Source organism: Bos grunniens, chromosome 13 (assembly GCF_055505025.1).
Source record: "Bos grunniens cultivar Pamir isolate PY7600 chromosome 13, Bosgru_T2T1.0, whole genome shotgun sequence".
NCBI classification, from domain to species: Eukaryota; Metazoa; Chordata; class Mammalia; order Artiodactyla; family Bovidae; genus Bos; species Bos grunniens.
The window spans coordinates 59,079,016-59,094,011 of NC_141177.1; the positions used below are offsets into that span (position 1 = coordinate 59,079,016).

Sequence of the window (14,996 nt, forward strand, 5' to 3'; positions counted from 1 at the left end):
TCCAGCCACGGGGTCCAGACACAGCCTTAGAACAAACGGCCCTCTGCTCAGAATATCAACCCCAGAACCTGAAAATAGCACAAATTTCAGGTGTTAGGACTTTTACACATTCAAGTTTCTCTTCTAAAATTGGAAATGTCCCTGAAAAAGAGAGTAAGTACCTTACCACTTATCCTGACTAGTCAGGATGGGTTGACAGCCAGCTGAAAATAAGCCTGAGATACTGGAAGATGATTAAGGGAGGAAGAAAGGGGCATGGATTTATCCTAATTCCATGTTGTTCCTGGGGTTAACCTTGGCCATCCTAGCCAGAATTATTTCACAAGATTCCTTTAGTAGGAACATTGTAAGGGGCCAACTCTCATTTTGTGATTATATAGACTGATTGAAGAAAAAAAACAACAACAAATAAAACACAAAAAATCCCCCACACAATTCAGGTCATTGAAAAATATTTAGGATAAAGTGGCATTAGAATCATTATTTGTGTGTCAATTTAGAAGCAGCTGGATATTGCCCAATGTATAGGGAGTGTGTCAAGACTCAGAGAAGAGCAGAACCTAAAACGAGCTGTAATTATCACTTGGAGATAAAAGTTCAGCTCAACTCTGGCTTTCAAGCCAGAGTGCTGTACCTTAAAAAAAAATTTTCTTTTTAATATTTACTTAGCTGTGCTGGGTCTTAGCGGCAGCAATTGGGATATTTGATCTTAGTTATGGCATGCAGGATCTAGTTCCATGCCCAGGGATTGAACCTTTGCCCTCTGCATTGGGAATATGGAGTCTTAACCACTAGACCACCAGGGAAGTCCCTAAAATTTTTTAATGAGTATTATACATACATTTAGATTTATAGCCTATTAGAACCCATTTGTGCCAGCTCTATGTACACTGAGTAGCAAAGTCCATGCAGATTTAAACATAGAGCAAAGGATAATTATAAGATATCAGGGATTCTGCTGTTCTTCACACATTTTAAAGGCATAACACACAGAGGTTACATAACTGCCTTTACGGAAAACCCTGCATTCAGAGTTGTTTTCGAAGCCTGTTTGCAGCTGAGTGTTTACTAAATCAAGCACTAAAAACTAGATTTACACCGGTTGTTCAGAGCTGAAAGCCAGCTGCAGCTGCCATTAGAGCAATTCAATTTCTTTTTTATAAAGCACAAGTAAGGCTCAATTTACTAAAGTTTTATTTCCTTTTTATGCATCCCATATGCTAGGGGAAAAATTAAGTTTATGAGATTAAAAATGAGTTTTATGCTAAATGTTTACGAAGTTTCAGCTGGTTGCATTTGCAAGCCCTCAAACCCACCAAGTTCAGCTTCTGGGTTTTTTTTTTCCATTTCAACAAAAGAAAGTCTTTGTGTCTGTAAAAGGAAATTTCCCCAGTCCCCTTTTCTGTACTCCTCTAGTTCTACCTTCTTCTTTCACATTATACAACTTTATAACAGTTGAGATACATAAATAACTTCCTTCACCATGTCAAAACCTTTAGAAGGAATGTTTCTGTATGGATTCAGTTGTTTTCTTAAATGATTCTTTTTCCCTTCCATTCACTGTCTTGATTTAGCTAGTCTAGTGATGTTTTTTCATTTCTGTGATCATCTCTAAAAAAGCAATATAGTTTATTCTTGATAAAAGAAACATCTAGCTAACTGCTGCTGATTTGAGAAGAGTACATTTCATCACTTAATTACAAACTTCAATAGCCTAAAAAAGATGAGTGTTGCATTGCTTTGCCCCAAAATTAATAGGTACATAGAATTATTATTTTTTAAACAGTGCATACTTAATTCAGGAGACCCCAAGACAGCCATTATTATAGATCTCACTTTGTAAATTCTTCCTTTCTCTGAAATCCTTTGGCCTTTCTTAGGATCAGTTTTTTAAATTCCTCCAGTTCAGATTAAGCTCTTGGAGAACCTGTCATCTTAAGAAACATTCACTTAAAATGGCAGGGTAGAAAAATACAAAGATGAAAAGGCTTCTAAACATAAGGCCAGAGAAACCACCCAAATTATCAATGGAGTAAGTCCATTAATGTTCAGTAACTCCTCCTGCCTCTACTTAACTGTCAGAAAGTCAACTTTCAAGTCTTCTTGATAGCAGTAAAGGAGATTCTAAAAAGTCTTAAAGTATAAAACTGGAAAAAGGAAGGAGGAAAAAAATCAACATGCAGACATCAGAGTAGGCAACAGATGAGAAGGGTCCTGTGAGAACAAGTTGTTATGCTGATTAAGGATACTCAGGTCTGTCCAAGCATGTTACAGAAGGTTCCTAAATTTTATGGCATAAATGGTTCTCAGCTGGTAGAGCTCACAGAACCTCCAGCACTGAGATTCTTGAGCAAAGAGAGAAAAGAAGGTCATCTCCCAGGCCTTGCCCTACTTGAGGGAAGAGTTGACATGGACCAACTTAAGCCAGAAACACTAGCTAAAGAATTCTCTAGGAATGTTAATCAAATAATCTCATTCCAACAGGCAACTCTTGGCAAATAGGATGGCTTACACGGCAAAAAGCGAGACTACCAAATAGAAGTGAACCAACCCCACACAGAAATGAAAATTGAAAGATGATTACAAAACACTGATCAATCTCAATCCACAGCCTACAGTACCAAAGGTGGAGCACATTGGAGATGACCTTAGACCCTTGTTCTGAAGTGCTTCTAGCAGCAAAAAGAGAGCCTGGGACTTGACCAGGAGAGGGAGGGACTTAAAGGCTGGGGTTGCCTTGATTTTACAGTAAGACCATAGATCACTTTTCACTGGCATGTTAACTATCCCTCACACTGCTTTAACTGTACTCCTTCAAACTATTACAGCTTAGAACATGAGAGTCACACCAACAAATTATCAACCATACCCTTGATTTTGGAATTCTCATCCTCAGTTGGGCTTCCCTGGTGGCTCATTGGTAAAGAATCTGCCCGACAATGCAGGAGATGCAGGAGACATGGGCTCGATCCCTGGGTTGGGAAAATCCCCTGGAGGAAGAAATGGCAACCCACTCCAGTATTCTTGCCTGGGAAATTCCATGGACAGAGGAGTCTGACAGACTACAGTCTATGAGGTTCCAAAGAGCTGGACACAACTGAGTGACTGAGCACACATGTAGCATCCTCAGTTAGAGGAAACAAGGCTTTATGAAACCTTGTACTTATAAAACCAACTGAAAAAATTAAGATCTGATTGGTAAGATGTTATTCACAATTCACCAGAAACTTCAGAAGAGGGGCTTTCCTAGTAGTCCAGGGACTAAGACTCTGTGCTCCCAATGCAAAGGGCCCGGGTTCAATTCCTGATCAGGGTGCTAAATCCCACATACTGCAATGAAGATGGAAGATCCCACATGCTACAACTAAGATCCAGCGAGCCAAATATATAAATATTTTTTAAAAAGAAGAAGAAAGAACGAAACTTGAAAAGACAGAGGGTCCCACATATGTAGGAGTGGTCAGAGAAGTTTTTCCAGAAGGCATGAACCTTGAAGGATACACAGCATTTGGATAGAAAACTGAAGATATTTCCAGCAAGGGGGGGATATGAGCTACAGTATTTGATGCAGGTGTGAGAATGTCTGCATTCTCTTCCTTGGTAGCTTCCCTGGTAGCTCAGCTGGTAAAGAATCTGCCTGCAATGCAGGAGACTCCAGTTCAATTCCTGGGTCAGGAAGATCCCTTGGAGAAGGAATAGATCCCCACTCCAGTATTCTTGGGATTCCCGGGTGGCTCAGTCAGTAAAGAATCCACCTGCAATGCAGAAGACCTGGATTTGATCCCTGGGTTGGGAAGATCCCCTGGAGGAGGGCATGGAAAACTACTACAGGACCCTTGCCTGAAGAATCCCCACGGACAGAGGAGCCTGGTGGGCTGAAGTCCACGGGGTCGCAAAATCAGACACAGCTGAGAGACTAAGCACACGCACACATGAGAATGCCATGTTTGCAGAAGGAGGGACAGCAGGAGGAGGCCAACTGGAGACCAGGGCTAGGAGAATTGCATTAGATAACATCTGAAAAAGGGACTGGACTCAGGATTTGGAATACTGTCAACAACAGATTGAAGAGCAGCGACAAGCCTTTAAAGGTGATTAAAAGAAAAATGAAGGAGCATCTTAGAGAGAGTGGTCTGGTGATAGAATTGCAGGATAGAGCCGAGGGGAATGAAGACAGATCACTCAGGGGGCGGTAATAATGATCCAGGCATGAGATAACCAAGCACAGGCTGGGAATTGCAAGCCACAAGGAGAAAAAAGTTGGGGTATTTATTCTCCCCACACCACCTCACCCCATCCCACGCCTCATGAGATTTCAGCAATGCCTATGTTCCTCTAGGAACTGGTGAGTGGTCCTACTTCATTAAGTTCAGCTCTCTCTGGACTCTCACAACATCGCTTACTCCTTTTCAAGACTAGGGGTGGTAACTGCATCCCAGTGTATTAGCACCTGGGAGCTTCCCCATCACTTTATGGTTTCTTCAGTTTTATCTCTGTGTATTTTTTTTTTCCGAATGGGCCATTTACATCTCTGCAGACTCTGACGAATATAAATACCAAAACATTTGGAAAGAAAAGTAGAGAAGTCATGAGTTGGACTGGAAGAAAAAGAAGGCTGATGAATATACTTTTGAGCTCAATGACTCAGAAAACATAGCATAAAAATATAAAGCAGTGGTTAGGAATCAAGACTCTTAGGACCTGGGTTCCCCCACTTTGTAGCTGTGTGATGTCAGTTGGGGGTATATGGCTTCACACCTCTAGGCCCGAGTTCCTTCATCTGTAAAATAAGGATTATTACTGTTTCAAGGACTAAATGAGTGAATACATATAAAGTGCTTAGCATGGTTCCAGATTTCATGTACATGATGTTTAAACATTTTCCATTTACAAGAATTCACATGGGGATTATTATGAACTAAATCTTATACACTTTGAGCTTAATGGTGACAACAGAACACTTAAATGGAAATTTCCAGGGAGCACTTGGAAATAAATACTGACATTTGGGTAAGAGCAAATTACTAAGGTATAGACAGATAAACTATGAAAATAGATTACCTTTTCAAAGGGAAGAATACATCAAAAGAACAGCCAAGTTCTGAAAAATAAGCTTTGGAGAAATGTAGAGTGAGTAGGTAGAAGGATGATGAGAGATGAAAAAAAGAAGAAGGAAAAAGGAAGCAGGAGAGCTGGATCTTGTGGTATCAGGGAAGATAAAAGAATCAGTGAAGTGAAGGGAAAGTCACTCAGTCGTGTCTGACTCTTTGCAACCCCACGGACTATACAGTCCATGGAATTCTCCAGGCCAGAATACTGGAGTAGGTAGTTGTTTTCTTCTCCAAGGAATCTTCCAAACCCAGCAATTGAACCCAGGTCTCCCACATTGCAGACAGATCCTTTACCAGCTGAGCCACCAGGAAGCCCAAAACAAACAGAAGCAGTGAAAATGACAAGTGCCTTCTAACTTGGCAAAGAGATTACCTGGGTCTTCAAGAGATGAACTTGAGGGAATGGAGTAGAACTGGGAGAGGGAGACTTAGGTATTTTATTAAAAAAAAAAAAAAAAAATAGAAGAAATAGGTACAGCCAACAGTAGATCCCAAAGAAACGCAATGCCAAAGAATGTTCAAACTACCACACAATTGCACTCATCTCACATGCTATCAAAGTAATGCTCAAAATTCTCCAAGGCAGGCTTCAACAGTACGTGACCCGTGAACTTCCAGATGTTCAAGCTGGATTTAGAAAAACCAGAGGAACCAGAGATCAAATTGCCAACATCTGTTGGATCATTGAAAAAGCATGAGAGTTCCAGAAAAATACCTCTTCTGCTTTATTGACTTATGCCAAAGCCTTTGACTGTGTGGATCACAACAAACTGTGGAAAATTCTAAAAGAGATAGGAATACCAGACCACCTGACCTGCCTCCTGAGAAATCTGTATGCAGGTCAAGAAGCAACAGTTAGAACTGGACATAGAACAACAGACTGGTTCCAAATCGGGAAAGGAGTACATCAAGGCTGTATACTGTCACTCTGCTTATTTAACTTATATGCAGAGTACATCATGTAAAATGCCAGGCTGGATGAAGCACAAGCTGGAATCAAGATTGTTGGGAGAAATTTCAATAACCTCAGATATGCAGATGACACCACTCTAATGATAGAAAGTGAAGAAGAACTAAAGAGCCTCTTGATGAAAGTGAAAGAGGAGAGTGAAAGAGTTGGGTTAAAACTCAACATTTGGAAAACTAAGATCGTGGCATCTGGTCCCATCACTTCATGGCAAATAGGTGCTGAAATAATGGAAACAGTGAGAGAGTTTATTTTCGGGGGTTCCAAAACCACTGCAGCCATGAAATTAAAAGATGCTTGCTCCTTGGAAGAAAAGCTATAACCAACCTAGACAGCATATTAAAAAGCCAAGACATTACTTTGCCAACGAAAGTATGTCTAGTCAAAGCTATGGTTTTTCTAGTAGTCATGTATGGATGTGAGAGTTGGACTATAAAGAAAGCTGAGCACTGGAGAATTGATGCTTTTGAACTGTGATGTTGGAGAAAACTCTTGAGAGTCCCTTGGACTGCAAGGAGATCCAATCAGTCCATCCTAAAGGAAATCAGTCCTGAATATTCACTGGAAGGACTGATGCTAAAGCTGAAACTCCAATACTTTGGTCACCTGATGCGAAGAACTGACTCATTGGAAAGGACCCTGATGCTGGAAAAGATTGAAGGTGGGAGGAGAAGGAGACGACAGAGGATAAGATGGTTGGATGGCATCACCAACTCGATGGACATGAGTTTGAGTAAGCTCTGGGAGTTGGTGATGGACAGGGAAGCCTGGCTTGCTGCAGTCCATGGGGTAGCAAAGAGTTGGACACAACTGTGCGACTGAACTGAACTGAACCGTAGATCACTCTATGGTTTTTTTCCCCAGGCTGCAACAGACATTCACGTATTTTTAAAAATTTATTTGGCAGTGCCAGGTCTTAGTTGCCACATGTTCAAATCCCAACCAGGGATTGAACCCCAGGTCCCCTGCCTTAGGAGCATAAAATCTTAGCCACTGGATCACCAGAGAAGTCCCAGACAAGCGAATATTTAAGTAGAAAGAGGAAGAAATTAAAAGAAAGAGAGAAAGTAAAAATTCTAGGGAAAAAAAGAACAAGTGAGGTTGCAAAATGCTTCTGTGAAAGATAAGAAGCTAGGAATAGAAATCAAATCAGAATTTCTCTGGGAAAGAGAAATCAAAATTCTAAGTATTTGCAGGGTTTCCCACCCTAATGCAATTTTTTCATTTATGACAAAGCTAACTACTGAGATTTTAATTATTATGGTCCAGCTGTGAGTCTGAGCAATTTTCAAACAAAACCAAAAAATGGCAATCTATACCCTTTCATTATAAAATGACATTGTGGTTAAAAATATGATTTTTAGAGTAAGACTGGCTGAGTTTATATTCTCACACTTGTCACTTGGTAGCTATATGCTTTGGGGCAAATTACTTTCTCTTTCTCTATCCAAATTTCCATATTTCTAAAATGGAGATAATAATAGTATGGGCTTCATTTGGCCACTCTGAGGAATAAATGAGATAATACAAATTAAATGTTAAGAACAATGCCTGGGATATAGTAAAGAGTCAATAATCCTTAGTTATTATTATTCACACATATTCACCTTGTATGATAATTATATCTCAATTTTTTGTCCTCAGGGCCGTACTCTGATTTCTTGCAACCTTAAAGAGAACATTAATAAAAAACCCCTCGATAACCATGCCCCAGGATAATGTAAATTCAGATATAATGCAGTTGGATATTGGCAAGTGTCTTTATCTTTTGCAGTGGGGCAGGGCAGGCAAAGTTCTCACCTTCTGGAGGCAATAAGACTGGGTGGAGAAACTATAGACAACTCTGTCACGGAACATAGGAGTACAAAATTAGCATCACCACATCCACAGTAATCTCAGCCCAATTTCCCCCATATTGGGCTGAAGAAATGGACATCAAGTGACCCAGTGAGGTCTGGAATTCCAACTGCTGACTTGAAAGTCCAGTCTAGCTAGACTCAAGACCCAGAGTTATGCCTATATATGGACATTCAATTGAAATGTAAAAGATTTTAAAACTTAACTGAAAAAACATATCAATAAAACAGAATATTATACAATATACAGTATTATTAAATGAAAATGGCATACTGTCCACAATATTAGTAGTATATATGAGCAATACATTATGAATTTAATACATTTAATTTTTTGGAAGAGTTTTAGGTTCACAGCAAAATACAAAGAGTTCCTATACACCCCTCTGCTCCCACATATACACAGCCTCCCACACACACTATCCAGAACCTCAGTGGTACATTTATAACTATCTATGAACCTACATGTACAGCATTACCTCCCAAAGTCCATAGCAAATTCACTATTCTTTTTTATTGGAATATACTTGCTTTACAATATTATATTAGTTTCTGCTGTACAACAAAGTGAATCAGCCATATGCATACATATATGCCCTCCCTCTTGGATCTCCCTCCCACCCCAATCCCATCCCACCCCTCTAGGTCATCACAGAGCACCATGCTGAGCTTCCTGTGCTTGATATCAGCTTCCTACTGTCTCCTACTGGTATTTAGCCAGAATGGCACCAAACTGCATGTGGAACCAGGAAGGATTGAAATGGTGTGGTCAACCAGCTGCACAGGCTCACCTCCTGACTTGATTTATTTTGCAACCATGTTGACTCCATATTTACACTCTTAGAACTTTGGTACCTTCATTTATCAACTTACAGTAGGGTTTTCCTATACTTCAGTTGTCTCCAGAAAATTCTTCTAAATTGATTAATAGCTTTTTAAACCTGATTTTCTCTTTGCCCTGGCCAAATTCTGATTTTCTTGAGGGCAGAGTTCATTTTAATCAAGTTGTGCTTTTTCTCTCCCCAGTCTCCTACTGTGTCCAGCACAATGATGTAAAGAAAATAGTTACCATAACAACACAGGAAGAAGGCTCATGGAGCTTAGAAGGGATTTAGCCTCACCCTACCATACCATCATCTCCATATCTCCATCAACCTCTACCCATTCCCACTTTCAAACAGATTTTGCCTCTAATTCCCTTTCTCATAGAAATTCTGGAGCAACTTCTGAGTTTGTACTAAATGAATGTTGCTGAAATTTTCTGATTTGACCAGTATGCTGGATGCCTTTTTGTGTCCCTCAAGTGCATTGCTAGCTCTCCTCTGTGGAGAATTAGCTCTCCAGCAGCTAATTCAGCTGAGTCAGGGTCCCAAGAAGAAAGAGACAGCGATCTTGAGATTAGCTGACCTACAAGTAAAGGCAAATGCTGTTTTGATAGCTAATTGCTAAACGTTATCAAGAGAGAGGGTTTCCCAGGTAGCACAGTGGCAAAGAATCTGCCTGTCAATGCAGGAAATGCAAATGACTTAGGTTCAATCCCTGAGTCAAGAAGATCCTCTGGAGGAGGAAATGGCAACCCACTCCAGTATTCTTGCCTAGAGAATCCCATGGACAGAGGAGCCTGGCAGGCAACAGTCCATGGGGTCCCAAAGAGTCAGACACAACTGAGTCCGCACACTTCATAGAGAGAGAAACAGCTCAAATCGGCGGGGGTGGGGGGGGTGGGGGGTGGTGGGCTGCAGGGGTAGGAAACAGGCTGAAAACAGGTACTTGGCCAATTCCTGGAACTGAAAGCATAAAAATCCAAATTGTACCCAGTCTTCCATTTGAGCCTTCACAAGATCCCACACAGCAACTCTTCTCTCTTGCACCTGAAAAAGTCTTTTCCAGTCTTTTTTGGACAATCAAAGTTTCAAAGTTGCCCATTCAGACATCTGCCAGTGTTTGTTACAGATGCTTCAAAGTTCACAATGGAGCAGTCTCCACCCAGGAATCACTCTATCAGAATGAAATGACTGCCTCCCTCCCACCCTAGCTTATGTCAGTTTAGGTTACCATCTTTCATTTCTCTCACCCACCAATCTGTTCTGCTACAAGTGGGCGGATAATGGCTCCTCTTTGGCAGTGTCTTTTATCGACACTAATATACCACTGCCATCTTTGTTTTTCTTATTGATTGTTGCAGAATTGATGCTGCCCTGGGTGTAAACTCCAAACAGGCTAATGAGTAAATGGTGCATGGTTTTATTCATCTTTGAATGGATCGATTGACTAAAAGACTTTGTTTATTCATTCAGTATCCAGGTGCTGGTTTTAGCTCCAAGGAGTTGACAGCGCATTTGGGGAGACATAGAAGTGAGTGCAGGGATTTCCCTGGTAGTCCAGTGGCTAAGACTCCATGCTCCCAATGCAGGGGGGCCTGGGTTTCATCCCTGCTCAGGGAACTAGACCCTGCATGCCACAACTAAGATCAAAGATAACTGCATGCAGCAACTAAGACCCAGCACAGCCAAATAAATAAATTTTTTAAAAAAGAAAAAGAAGTAAGCATAGAGTAGAAAGGTTAGGAAAGTCTTTCTCAAGGAGCACTTGGGACTTGCCTGGCAATCCAGTGGTTAAGACTCCACACTTCCACTGCAAGGGGCATGGGTTCGATCCCCGGTTTTGGAACTAAGATTCAGCTGAATTGTGAAAATGTGTAGGCAAGAATGATGAGGGTGGTTTTCACAGAAGGAGCTGCCCTCCCTTTTGCATGGAGGCAAAAGGGAGCACAGCTCATTCAGGGAGCAAAGTAGCTGGAAAGTAGAGAGGTAGTAAGCAGGGGACTGGCTAAAGATAATGTTGGAGGGAAAGGAAGCCCTTGAACTTTCAGTTCTTTGGCAAGGGAGATTTTTTTGAACAACGTTATGAGATGTTTAAATTTAGACAGCTAGCTCCAGAAAGGAGGACTGATATCCAGTGCTGGATCATTCAAGTTTGGGAGAAAAGTTAAGAGGCTATTAAAATAGGCCATACAAAAATGATAAAGATATTGACTGAGGAGGTCTTGGTAAGGATGGAAAGAAAAAGATGCATTTGAGAAATAATAAATAGGTAACATGGAAAAATCATAATGCCTGATAAGATGTGAGGGGGTCAGAAAATGAAGGGGTGATGATTCATGGGTTTGTGGCTTGAGCAACCAGGTAGTTTGTGAGACTGTTCTCTGACCCAGGGAATATGAAGAACTCAGGAGGTCCATCACTCCATATTAAAACTGCACCCAAAGACAAATATCATATGATATCACTTACATGTGAAATCTAATATATGGCACAAATGAATGTATCTATGAAAAAGAAACAGAATCACAGATAGAGAACAGACTTGTGGTTGTCAAGGGGGTAAGGGGTTGGGAGAAGAATGAAGTGGGAGGTTGGAGTTAGTAGATATAAGCTTTTATACATAGAATGGATAAACAACAAGGTCCAAAAGTATCAGACAGAAAACTATATTCAATATCCTATGATAAACCACAATGGAAAAGAATATTTTAAAAAAGATATTATATGTGTATGAAAGTGAAAGTCGCTCAGTTGTGTCTGACTGTTTGCAACCCCAAGGACTATGGCCAGAATACTGGAGTGGGTAGCCTTTCCCTTCTCCAGGGGATCTTCCCAACCCAGGGATCGAACCCAGGTCTCCCGCATTGCAAGGGGATTCTTTACTAACTGAGCCACAAGGAAAGCTCAAGAATACTGGAGTGAGTAGCCAATCCCCTCTCCAGTGCATCTTCCTGACCCAGGAATCAAACTGGGGTCTCCTGTATTGCAGGCAGATTTTTACCAACTGAGCTATCAGGGAAGCCCCAAATATGTGTATAACTGAATCATTTTGCTGTATAGCAGTAATTAACACAACACTGTAAACCAACTATACTTCAATTTAAAAAATTAAAAAAAAAAAATTGCACCCAGAGGGAGTTCCCTGGCAGTCCAGTGGTTAGGATTCTGTGCTTCCACTGCAGGGGTCAACCCTGGTTGAAGAACTAAGATCCCACAAGCTGTGGCTAGGTAAAAAAAAAAAAAAACTGCACCAGAACAAAGGAAAATCCATCCATTCTCTGGATGGCTTTATAGTCATGCTCTATAGTCTTCTATCGGAGAAGGCGACGGCACCCCACTCCAGTACTCTTGCCTGGAAAATCCCATGGATGGAGGAGCCTGGTAGGCTGCAGTCCATGGGGTCGCTAAGAGTAGGATACGACTGAGTGACTTCACTTTCACTTTTCACTTTCATGCATTGGAGAAGGAAATGGCAACCCACTCCAGTGTTCTTGCCTGGAGAATTCCAGGGACAGGGCAGCCTGCTGGGCTGCCATCTATGCGGTCGCACAGAGTCGGACACGACTGAAGCAACTTAGCAATAGCAGCAATAGTCTTCTACAGAAGACTATGCTCTATAGTCTTCTGTGGGTTTCTAAAGGTCATTTTGGAATTTGTGTAATTTCCTGAAGACTCTATTTTTCAAATTTGAATTGGTCTAAGGTCCATCTCTAAGAAGGCAATGGCACCCCACTCCAGTATTCTTGCCTGGAAAATCCCATGGATGGAGGAGCTGCAGTCCATGGGGTCACTAAGAGTTGGACACGACTGAGCGACTTCACTTTCACTTCTCACTTTCATGCATTGGAGAAGGAAACGGCAACCCACTCCATTGTTCTTGCCTGGAGAATCCCAGGGACGGGGGAGCCTGGTGGGCTACTGTCTATGGGGTCGCACAGAGTCGGACACGACTGAAGCAACTTAGCAGCAGCAGCAGCAAGGTCCATCTAGTCAAGGCTATGGTTTTTCCAGTAGTCATGTATGGATGTGAGAGTTGGACTATAAAGAAAGCTGAGCACAGAAGAATTGATGCTTTTGAACTGTGGTGTGGGAGAAGACTCTTGAGAGTCCCTTGGACTGCAAGGAGATCCAACCAGTCCATCCTAAAGGAAATCAGTCCTGGGTGTTCATTGGAAGGACTGATGTTGAAGCTGAAACTCCAATATATTGGCCACCTGATGCAAAGAGCTGACTCATTTCAAAAGACCCTGATGTTGGGAAAGACTGAAGGCAGAAGAAGGGGACGACAGAGGATAAGATGGTTAGATGGCATCACCAACTCAATGGACATAAGTTTGGGTAAACTCTGGGAATTGGTGATGGACAGGGAGGCCTGGAGTGCTGCGGTTCATGGGGTCAGACACGACTGAGTGACTGAACTGGACTGAATGAACTAAGAGTGAGAGTGGGAATGAGGATGACGATCAGTGAGTCACCTGATGAGACTGAGGTTTTAGGAAGTCTACATTTGATAGTTTTACTCAAACAGGGCCGTGGGCATAACAGGGACCAATATAGATATAACTAGCATCAGATTCAGAAACTTTTATTAGGTATCTTGGTACTTCCCAGTGGTAAATGTCAGTGACCACAATGTATTGCTGAACACTTTAATGATGAAAAAGCATATTAAGGAAACATGTGGTCTATAAAAATTCCATTTCTTTCTGTACTTCTTAAAACACCCTTATGGGTACACTTCCTCTGGGTGCCTTACAGCTATTACATGAGGTCACTCATCCTGCCTTGGTCAATAGGAGGTCTTGGTGGGCTCTTCTGATCATTATCTACTTGATTCTACTCTTTTCTCCCTCACCTTTTGACACATTCTATTCACCAAGACACTTGAACAAGTTAGTCAGCAGTGTGCAGGGGGCATCTACTCAGTATTAATCAGAATTTTCTGGGTTGCAAGTGACAGAAACCCAAGTCAAACGAGTTGAGGCAAAAGGAGAAGTGTATTGGTTCCAAGAAGCTTGGCTCATACATGCTCTCAGTCCTGTGTCTCTGTCCCTGTCTTCATCTTGGCTTCCACCTCTCATCTCCTGGACTGACTTTTTCCACAGAGCAGGAGGCAGCCCCACAATTCTCATCTCCCAGGTTCCACTCCAGAGATGCTCTTAGACTTGTTCTACTGGTCCTAAGTTCAAAATGCCTAAGGAATTTCTCTGATTGACCCAGTCCAAGAAGCGCTTCTATCCCAAGACCACAATTTGTCCTGAAAGATGGCATTTTCAGGAAAAAAAAAAAAAAAAAGGCAAAATAATAGACATCTTCCATAAGCTCATTGTGGAATCTTCCCTCAGATTCTTCTCTCCTCCACAGATAAGCCTGTGTGCCTTATAGATCAGGGAAACTTTTCCTCTTGTGTTCTGCTTTATTACTCCTTAAAGGTCTCATCTACTCCCAGGCTGACGCTCTTTACTTCTGGAAACTTCTGTAGACACCTTTCCCTCTGGGAATCACTTGTGAAAACTACCTGTCTTCTGCTCACCTAATGAAAATACAGATGAGATGGAAAGAGATCAGACAAGCAGGATGGCCCAATAGAGAGGATATTTTTGCTCCTGGGTTCATGCTTCAGCTTTGCAGTACTACCAGGTAGGAAGCTTGGTGAATTCAAAGATGACAAATCTATCACTCCTCTGTTCTAATTCTGATTTCAAGAAAACCTCTTCAGAGACATATGGCAATTTAAGAAAGCAGGAAACCAAAGAACATGACATTCTTGGATCAATAAATAAAATCAAAAGCTCCTTAAAAGTCAACAAGACAAAGATAACTATAGATTCTAACATGTGAAGTCAGTGGTATTTAGTGATTTGGCTCTCCTGGAAGTTATTATACCAGAACAGAATCAACACAGAACTTAGTTTGATCTACAGTTTCAGTGAAAGAAATCTAAAATTAACCTCAGTATAATCTGAGTGTGGAATGTTTCTAATGGGTCACTGAGCAGATTGGTGATTACCTTTTTGTTCTTTGAAAATAAGAAAACGTAAGACTGACTCGAAGACAGATTTGGAAAACATGACCACATCCAACACTGTTTATCTATGCAGGAGATGCAAGAGATGGAGGTTTGAGCCCTGGGTGGAGAAGATGCCCCTGCTGAAGGAAATGGCAACCTGCTCCAGCATTCTTGCCTGGAAAATTCCATGGACAGAGGAGACTGGCAGGCTACGGTATATGGGCTCTC

General features: G+C 41.5%; 1 long non-coding RNA gene across 21 annotated transcripts in view; it reads right to left on the reverse strand.

The window, feature by feature from the left end:
• Positions 1 to 14,996, reverse strand: part of LOC147361060 (uncharacterized) — a 137,850-nt gene that overhangs the window by 82,408 nt on the left and 40,446 nt on the right. For 2 of the 21 annotated variants that reach the window (XR_015139695.1, XR_015139684.1), the window contains one exon: positions 13,249 to 14,291. The exons of the other annotated variants lie outside the window; for them this stretch is intronic. This is a non-coding gene — a long non-coding RNA (uncharacterized LOC147361060). Of the gene's footprint in view, positions 1 to 13,248; positions 14,292 to 14,996 lie in introns of those variants that run through there. 21 annotated transcript variants of the gene reach the window in all.